Source organism: Gobio gobio, assembly GCF_949357685.1.
Source record: "Gobio gobio genome assembly, chromosome: 25".
Lineage (NCBI taxonomy): Eukaryota > Metazoa > Chordata > Actinopteri > Cypriniformes > Gobionidae > Gobio > Gobio gobio.
Window position 1 is genome coordinate 31,982,620 of NC_137121.1, and position 9,619 is coordinate 31,992,238.

The window sequence follows — 9,619 nt, forward strand, 5'->3', positions numbered from 1 at the left end:
TACAACCGTCTAAAACATATTACTATATAAATATCGTAAAGTAAACATTGTCATTATTCATCAGCATGTGTTCATAAACAATTGCATGGCATAAATGTGCGCTATTCATTGATTGTGAGCCGTTCTGGAGCGCTGGATTGTGGATGTGTGAGCCGTGTTTTCCAGCGGTTAGATCAGTTCAGATCAAATGTGCGCATCTGTTACACAGGACATCAGTTCTGACTTGATCTCTTCCCTAATCGACCCTCACTAACATTTTTGTCATCCAACACTAGTTTTTATTTAGCGAATGTTGAACATATTAATCCGGATGTTGACAGCTAGCAGTTCAGCAGAAGTGGAAGAAGAAGGGGGCGTTCCAGTCTGCGAAAACGGTAACCCCCACCAGCGCGATAAATCAAATCAAATCAAAATCAAATCACTTTATTTGTCACTCTACATATGCACAAGTGCAACAGTAGGTGAAATTCTTAGGTGCAGTTCCGAGCAACATGGTAGTCATGACATGACATGTACAACATTTAAAGCAGCATCAGATTACACTGATGCGCCCACAATTACTCACAGCACAGTAAACTCTACAATAAACAATAAATAATTTACACAATGTGAGTGTAGTTCTCACAGCTTTAAACAATATACACATACTTACAATATACATATACTTTAAACAATATACACTAAACATACACTAAACAATATACATTACGCTATAATAGTAATAATAATATACAATGTACAGTATAAAATATTATTCACAGATTGAAAAATTGAAATCCAAAGTGCAATAGATGCTGTATGATAAATAAATGTGTATATGTGTGTTTATCTACAGTGGGTTGTGCTGAGTGATATTCTGTCCAGTGTGTGTTATGATCCTGATGGGTCAAGAGTTAAGGAGTCTGATTGTTTGTGGGAAGAAGCTGTTCTGGAGTCGGCTGGTGCGTGTTCTGATGCTGCGGTACCGTCTGCCTGATGGCAGCAGTGAGAGCAGCCCATGGCTCGGGTGGCTAGAGTCTCTGATGATCCTCTGAGCTCTCTTCACACACCGCCTGACATAAATGTCCTGGAGGGAGGGAAGCTCACCTCCGATGATGCAGCTGGCCGTGCGCACTACCCTTTGCAGGGCTTTGCGGCTGCGGGCGGTACTGTTGCCGTACCAGGTGGTGATGCAGCCAGTCAGCAGGCTCTCTATGGTGCAGGTGTAGAACCGTGTGAGGATGTGGCGGCTCATTCCAAACCTCCTCAGCCGTCGCAGGAAGAAAAGGCGCTGATGAGCCTTCTTCACAACGGCCTCGGTGTGGACGGACCATGAGAGTTCCTCTGTGATGTGGACACCGAGGAACTTGAAGCTGCTGACTCTCTCCACCGGTGCTCCATCGATGGTGATGGGGCGGTGTTCTCTCTCATTCCTCCTGAAGTCGACCACCAGCTCCTTGGTCTTGCTGACGTTGAGGGAGAGGTTGTGCTCCTGACACCATCGTGTCAGAGTGTGCACCTCCTCTCTGTAGGCCGTTTCATCATTGTCAGTGATGAGACCTACCACCGTCGTATCGTCAGCAAACTTGATGATGGTGTTGGAGCTGTGGGTTGCCACACAGTCATGTGTGTACAAGGAGTACAGGAGTGGGCTGAGAACACAGCCCTGAGGGGCTCCAGTGTTGAGAGTCAGTGGTGAGGAGATGTTACTGCCCATTCTGACCACCTGGCGTCTGTTTGACAGGAAGTCCAGGATCCAGCTGCATAACAAGCTGTTTAAGCCGAGAGCCCGGAGTTTAATGTCAAGTATGGAGGGCACAATGGTGTTGAATGCTGAGCTGTAGTCTACAAACAGCATTCTCACATATGTGTTCCTCTTTTCCAGGTGGGAGAGAGCAGTGTGAATTGTTGATGAAATGGCATCATCAGTGGAGCGGTTTTTGCGGTATGCAAACTGCAGTGGGTCCAGTGAGGGGGGGAGAACAGAGCAGATGTGGTTTCTGACTAGTTTCTCAAAGCATTTGCTGATGATGGGGGTCAGAGCAACAGGACGCCAGTCGTTTAAGCAGAGTGTTTTTGACTGCTTAGGTACAGGAACAATGGTGGACGTTTTGAAGCATGTGGGGACCACAGACAGGGAGAGGGACAGGTTAAAGATGTCCGTGAAAACTCCAGCCAGTTGGCGCGCGCACGCTCTGATGACGCGGCCGGGAATCCCGTCTGGACCCGCAGCTTTTCGGACGTTCACCCGCCGGAAGGATCGGGTAACATCCGCTTCAGATACGGAGAGTGCACTAACCTCTGTATCTTCAGCCGCGAGCTCTCTCTCCGTGAGGGCGGTGTTATTTCCCTCAAAGCGAGCATAAAAGGTGTTGAGCTCGTCCGGGAGAGAGGCAGCGGTGTTCACGGTGGAGTTTAGGTTCCCTTTATAGTCTGTGATGGTGTTAATTCCCCTCCACATGCTTCTGGAGTCGGTGGTGTTGAACTGTCCTTCAATCTTGTCCCTGTACTGGCGTTTTGCTGCTTTGATTGTTTTCCGGAGGGCATAACTTGCTTGTTTATGCTCCTCCGCATTACCAGAGTTAAAAGTGAAGGTCCGCGCATTGAGTGCCGCGCGAACATCCCCATTTATCCACGGCTTCTGGTTTGGGTACAGCCGAATTGTTTTGGTCGGAACAACGTCATCTACGCACTTCCTGATGAAACACGTTACGCTATCAGCGTAGACCTCGATGTCGTCATCAGAGGCCGACCGGAACATCTCCCAGTCCGCGTGATCAAAACAGTCCTGTAGCATAGAGTCCGATTGGTCTGACCAGCACTGGATGGTTCTGAGGGCGGGTGCTTCCTGTTTCAGTCTCTGCCTGTAAGCGGGCAAAAGTAGAATGGACGCGTGATCTGATTTGCCGAATGGTGGGCGAGGGAGGGACTTGTAACCCTCCTTGAAGGGGGAGTAGCAGTGGTCTAAAACACGGTTCCCTCGCGTGTTGATGCTAACATGTTGGTGGTATTTGGGTGCGATGCGCTTGAAGTTGGCTTTGTTAAAGTCCCCGGTCACAATAAACGCAGCCTCAGGATGCGCGGTTTCCTGCTCACTCACTGACCTATACAGTTCCTTTAGTGCCCGGTCTGTGTCGGCTTGTGGGGGAATATACACCGCTGTGATGATGACCGCGGTGAATTCCCTCGGTAGCCAGAATGGTCGGCACAGAACCATGAGAAATTCCAGATCAGGAGAGCAGAAAGACTTGATAGAGTGTACGTTCCTCTGATCACACCAGGATCGGTTGATCATAAAACACACACCCCCGCCTTTGCTTTTCCCGGAGAGATCTTTTTCTCTGTCCATCCGATGCACGGAGAACCCCGTGGTTTCGATGGCTGAGTCTGGAATCTCAGCGGACATCCAAGTTTCTGTAAGGCAGATAATGCAGCAGTCCCTCGTGTCTCGTTGGAAAGAGATCCGCGCTCTCAGCTCGCAGAGTTTATTGTCCAGAGACTGAACATTTGCCAGTAAAATACTGGGAAGCGGGGGTCGGTTTGCGCGGCGTCTTAATCTGACGAGTACGCCAGCTCTACAGCCCCTTCTCCGGCCGCGTCTCCGCGGCCGGGCCACCCAGACAAAGGGTTCCGCTGCTGTGTTTGTAAACGGCATGTCGTCGTTGATGAATTTAAAGTCCGGTTTTCGGTGTGCGATTGCCGAACCAATGTCCAAAAGTGTCTGTCTGTCGTACGTAGTAAGGCAGACAACATCCAAGACAAAAAACACAAAAACTATAAACAGAACAAACAAAAAACTACAATGCTTCAGCAGAGCTTGCGACGTTGCGGCCGTCCTCGGCGCCATCTTGACTCACATGATAACACCCATTTGTGGCCGCAGTTGGATGATATTGCCAAAGCAGGGCAGCTCGGGCTAGAGGAGTGGTTACAAACAAAGGCAGAGTTTATCTGAGTATGGAGACGGCAGCGCCGCGAGCATGGATGATTTCATACACCAGCTAACATTAGCATTAAAGACTTTTAAAATCATTTAGCTCAAAACTCACTTTCAGACAGCAGCAAGTGTTTGAAATAACTTCTGTTTGTGATCCGATGTGGATTCTGACCAGTGTATAAGGCAGAAATAGTGATGCAAAAGACTATTTGCGCTAACTATTACCACAGTAAACATGGTACGACTGCTTAAATACGCGGCTAATGACCACCCTTTCTTATGAACTTTAAGACCTAAAACAAAAAAAACCTAATAAAATATTGGTTTAAAAAATGTCCCTTCAGATTACAAATACTTTGCCATAAAAGTTCAGGTATTGTGTAAATCTGAGGTCTGCCAAACCAAACAACCAGTTTTTAGACATTGCGGGGATCAAAACTACACAGAAATTTTTATCCTTGTATCAATTCATTTTGAAACGACTGCCTCAGTAACACTAATTTTAAAGGGGTCAAGAATTGAGAAATCAACTTTTCTTTGAGTAAAGACTTACTTGTTAGTCAAATTAAAGCTTTAATTGAAATCTGGCTCAGCAAACAGAGATCTGCGAATGTGCTTCCCTGTAATGTCAGAGAGCAGCAAAACTTGCATTTTCAAAACAATCCCCCACATGTAACGGGGGGAGTAAAAAAACGAGCGTTCCATGAGAGAGGCTCAAAACCAGGGTATAAAAAACCTATTACTTATTCATAATGATGTTTTTGAATGTAAAAACCATGGTAAAAATAAAGTCTTTTCTTTCATTTACAAATTTTGAGAGAGTGATACATGGTTTTATCACCACAAGACTTGATTATTGTAATTCACTTTATTTGGGGATTAGCCAATCCTCCATTAATCGCCTTCAGATGGTTCAGAATGCTGCTGCCAGAGTCTTGACAGGAGTTCGTAAACGGGAACATATTTGAATTTAAATTTAAAAACCATGCACATGTCATAAGTTGACCTCAGACAAAAAAGGCCAGTTCGGGAACATAATATCAAACTGGTGTCTTGTGAACGTGACTTTGTTACCAGTGTTGTGGAAATAATTCTATTCGAAAAATGAGGAGGGAGGAATACAAATTCAAACCTTTGAAAAGTCAAAGTATCAAACATGATTTTATTTCTTGCAAGAAATAGGCAGTTCACATACAGAGAATGTATGTCATGAGAAGGGCAAAGTTAGCTCTCCTCGACATCATTATATACCTCTCACACATCCTGGGTCGGTTACACCCAATCTTTGTTTGCCTTAAAAGGAAACATCTGTATTCAAGACCCCTTGTCTGTTGTAAATTCTAACTTGTCAGCACAATATCCACTTCTGCAGAAGTTCCTGTTTTTAAGCTACATCATTTTCACACATTCTGTCTATTCCTAGTCTAATTGCAGCTACGCACATACTTGTCACACTTAAATTACGATATGTCATCTTGACCTCTTGCACTACCCAGCTTCCTTGCAACTGAGCACTCTATCACTCAGAACAATATGTTCCCGCCAGCTAGTTTCCATTTATCACCCAGAACAATGAGTTCCTGCACTTAACGTATGCATTTCTAAAAGCTTGGTTACATTTCTTTAGTAATGATTAGTACAAATACATGTTCAATGTTAATAGTTCAATGTTAACAAGTGATACACATCTAGGAATAAAAGGTTAAGGTTCACATCTAAGTAAAAACACCTCGAAGTAAAATGAACACTTCTAAGAGTTAAAACTACATCTAGATGAAATAAAAACACATCTAATAGTAAAACACATCTAAATGTAAAATTTCCTTCACACCAGGCGGACTGATTGTCTTGTGTCTTTTACTCCTGGAAGTTGAATAAAAGCAGAGCTCCTTCTGTAACCACATGACTGCTGTACCACCTGACCACTGTAGATTTATTTCAGCGTTGATAGTGGTGCCATAGAAACGCATTCACAGCTCCTAATATCATGACCCCTTTAAGCCAGGAGGGTCAAACTCCCTGGAGGGCCACAGAGTTTATGCTGCATTTATGCTGCACCAGTCCGCCTGGTAACAAAGTCACATTCACAAGACACCAGTTTGATATTTGTGGGCGAGAGGAAAGAAAATCACTTATGGACAACAAAAGGAAAAATTAGTCACTGACATTCAAAATGTGTTAGATACTGTTAAATAATTAAATGAAAGAAATTAATGATTTTCATTGACATTTCAGAAGTAGATATTGCACATATCCATTAAAGGGTAACTCCAGTGATTTAGCATTAGGCTTTGTATCAGTAGAAACCCGGTAGTATATTCAAATTATGGTGCTTTCCCCCCTCATATCCCCCTGAGACCAGAGAATTGTGCATTTTATTTCTGGAAAAAATCCTCTGATGATCTGAGGATTTTTGAGACACGACCAACTGCAGAACCGCAGAACCATATACGTCACTCACAACAGTCTGAGAGCAACAGCACCACGCCACAGTGACGTCGCTCACAACCGTCTGAGAGCAACAGCACCACACCACGGTCTCATGCCGGAAGTAGGCGGAGCTGATTTATCTTCGTATACATTGCTCAATGCTCATGGAGCAATCATACATTGGAGCGTTTCAAACCCAAGTTTCAAACCATGTTAATAATGTCAAGTATTTTATTAATACGTTCTAATTGTAGAGAGATATAGATAGATAGATATACTCACTTTTCATTAATAGTACATAGTTAAATCATAAAAATACACACATTACACATTGAATATATTTATAACGCAAGTTATATATGTAATGTAAATTAATATATATATATATAAAATGTAAGTTTATATATATATATATATATATATATATATATATATATATATATATATATATATATATATATATATAAACCCCATTGCAACGTTTTGTTAAGGATTTTTAAAGTAAAAAGTTTCTATTTATATTATGTCTTTAAAGATTATATTAGATCAATTGAACATAAAGCTTAAAACACTAAAAATGAAAACAAAGATTGAGCATTTGAACATTTATTTATATGACAAAATATTTTTTACTCAAGCATTTCAGAATGAACCTTTTTTCATAGTACATAATACACATTACACAATTCTACACTGGAATGCATAATTCAAGCAGATTCAGATTAATCAAATCCTAAAACAACACACAAATTATTTACTTCCCCAAAGGCATCATATACTAGCTGGGGTTTGCTTTAAAAAAATACACAATCAGACCAAAGAGAATATATTGAACTAGGTTCAAAGTTATTGCACAGCAGGTACATGACAAATTAAATCAAATGAAATCTCCATAAATATACAATTAATTCTGAGACTCCTTTAGTCCAAACACTTAAAAAATACTAAAGGCTCTTTGGGAAGTTGTTGGTCAACCATTTCAGCCTGTGAAAGTTGAAGGGCTTTTTCCTGGTCTTCCTCTTTCAATTTCAGAAAGCACGGCTCCTCCACGAAACCTCTGAAAACGTTTGGTAGTTCACCTGCAGTGCAGAGGTCTTCTGTGATCCGTGGCTCCTTCATGAGAGAAGGGTACAAAAAATGGGATGAAATGTTGGAAGTTTTTTAACATTCTCGTGTGTTGAAGGATGTAGCATGTATAATAGTTTGTAAAAAAGTTTTGAAATTCAATTTTCCTCATGTCTATATTTGTGACAAATCATACCCTGTCACAAATCAAATTAATTAACCATTTTCAGTTCAAAATGTATACAGAAATCAAAGGCAAGCTTTCACACTGTGCTTATCGTCGTTCTAAACACACTTTTAACCCCGGGTAAAGTAACATTTCACACTTTTATATTTACGTGCTTTGGACAGTCACTGAAACACTGTGCATTCTATATAAATAATAAATTCACAGTTGGAGAGGAAAAACGTCAAATGCTGACAGAAAACGCAACAATTGCAGTGAAGAAGAGACCATTTTAATTATTTTATAGTCTGAAATGTCCATTCAGGATAAACTTGTAATACGAGGACATGCAAAGCTTGAGCATTTATGTAAACATATTGTGTGCAGTGTTCGTCCAATCAGTGACACTGCAAATAAGGATGTTATCCTATGGCTTAGTACAGTACAGTGTGGAACGGCAGTGTATGAATACCCAGGATTAATTGTTCATCTCAGGTTAATGATGATCAGTGTGAAACAAGATAACCCAGGATTCTGTTTACCCGGGGTTTACTATTTCAAGTGTGAAAAGCCGTCATGTTTTTCATCCTAATGAAGAGAAGCTCTTATTTTTAAAAAAAATGTCTTACTATTAACATGAATATCCCACAGTCAATAGAGCCGACCAACTGTTGTGGAACAGTCTAAAACAATAGAACATTATTAAGTTATTCCTGGAAAAGATGTGACAGATATAACAACACACTATCTGTATAAGTAGCTTATGTCTTTATGAGAGCCTTTTAAAACTAACCTTGTTTTTGATCAGCTTCCATTGTCCTGTGCTGGGGTGAGTCTGCTTGTCAATTTACTGCAACATAATCAAACAGAAATATTATATATAATGTAACCATAAAAATTGTACAAGAGAGACAAGTTTCATTGTTCTCAAGCAAAAATGACCACTTACTGCAAATTCAGAATATAAAAGAAACTTTCAGAACGTCATCCAAATGAACAATATCTATATTTGGCAATTCATATCAGATGTTTGGTTGTGTATTTGATTTGATTTTAATAGGACATATTCAGACACATGAAATATTGTTTGTATTTTGTTAGCTTAAGCACATTGTGCTTATATATAAATATATCTACTTGAAACTTTGAAGATGAGATGACACTTTTGACCAAATCATGCAGAAAACCAACTAATTCTAAAGGGATAACAAATAAATACTATTTCTTGCCACTCAAAACATTCATACCTTCATGGACAGCTGCTTTTTGAAGTGAATTTGAAGGTGTGCATTCAACTAGTGCCATCTGGTCAGTTTAAAAACACTGGGCAGTGAAAACTGTTGCAGAATGTCTTGCATTGATGAAAATGAAGTAAAGCTGAGCCTCTCCAAATCGTAATGTGCCTCTATAAATTCGAAAAAAATCCACATAAAACACATTGGTCAGTATCAGAAAAGGTAATTAAATAAAAAATACAGCGCCAACAACAAAGTAAAATCACAAACAATAAATATGTAACTTAAAGCAAGACCATATCAACAGATGCGAGAGACATCGTAAAGCTCGTTTAAAAAAAGATTAGAGCCACGTGCTGTATAAAGTGTTAATACAACAACTATGGATCAAATACACAACACAAATAAACTTGATAGATTAAAACCACAACACAAAAACAACTGTTTACCGTATTCTCTTTTTCCGCCATGCCGATTGTTTAGTTTTCGTTAACTCCGCCCACTTCCGGTCCTCAGATTGTTGTGAGTGACGTCACTGTGGCGTGGCGCTGTTGCTCTCAGACTGTTGTGAGTGACGTATATGGGTTCTGCGGTTCTGCAGTTGGTTATTATTGGGATTTTTTGGCCCGAGGCTAAAGACTACAGCCACTAGATCGCGCTGTTCCGCATGTTATCAACCCGCCCATAGGGGAGAGATCTCACGCACAGAATGTAAGACACAGACGGCCACATGGACAATCATAACGGAGCGCGGTGCAGAGTAAAGTGAGTGTTTCAACTTTTCAATGAATTCCTGTGATAGTTTAG

At 41.0% G+C, this 9,619-nt stretch overlaps 1 long non-coding RNA gene across 2 annotated transcripts; it reads right to left on the bottom strand.

Annotated features, from left to right (window-relative positions):
* Positions 1-7,315: 7,315 nt before the first annotated feature.
* LOC307121979 lies at positions 7,316-9,324 on the bottom strand. Of its 2 annotated transcripts, XR_013815995.1 has the most exons (5): positions 9,262-9,324; positions 8,825-8,982; positions 8,371-8,427; positions 8,207-8,260; positions 7,316-7,459 (listed from the first exon to the last, which is right to left on the bottom strand). It is a non-coding gene; the product is annotated as an uncharacterized lncRNA (long non-coding RNA). The 2 variants fall into 2 exon arrangements; XR_013815994.1 differs by lacking the exon at positions 8,207-8,260.
* Positions 9,325-9,619: the final 295 nt, after the last annotated feature.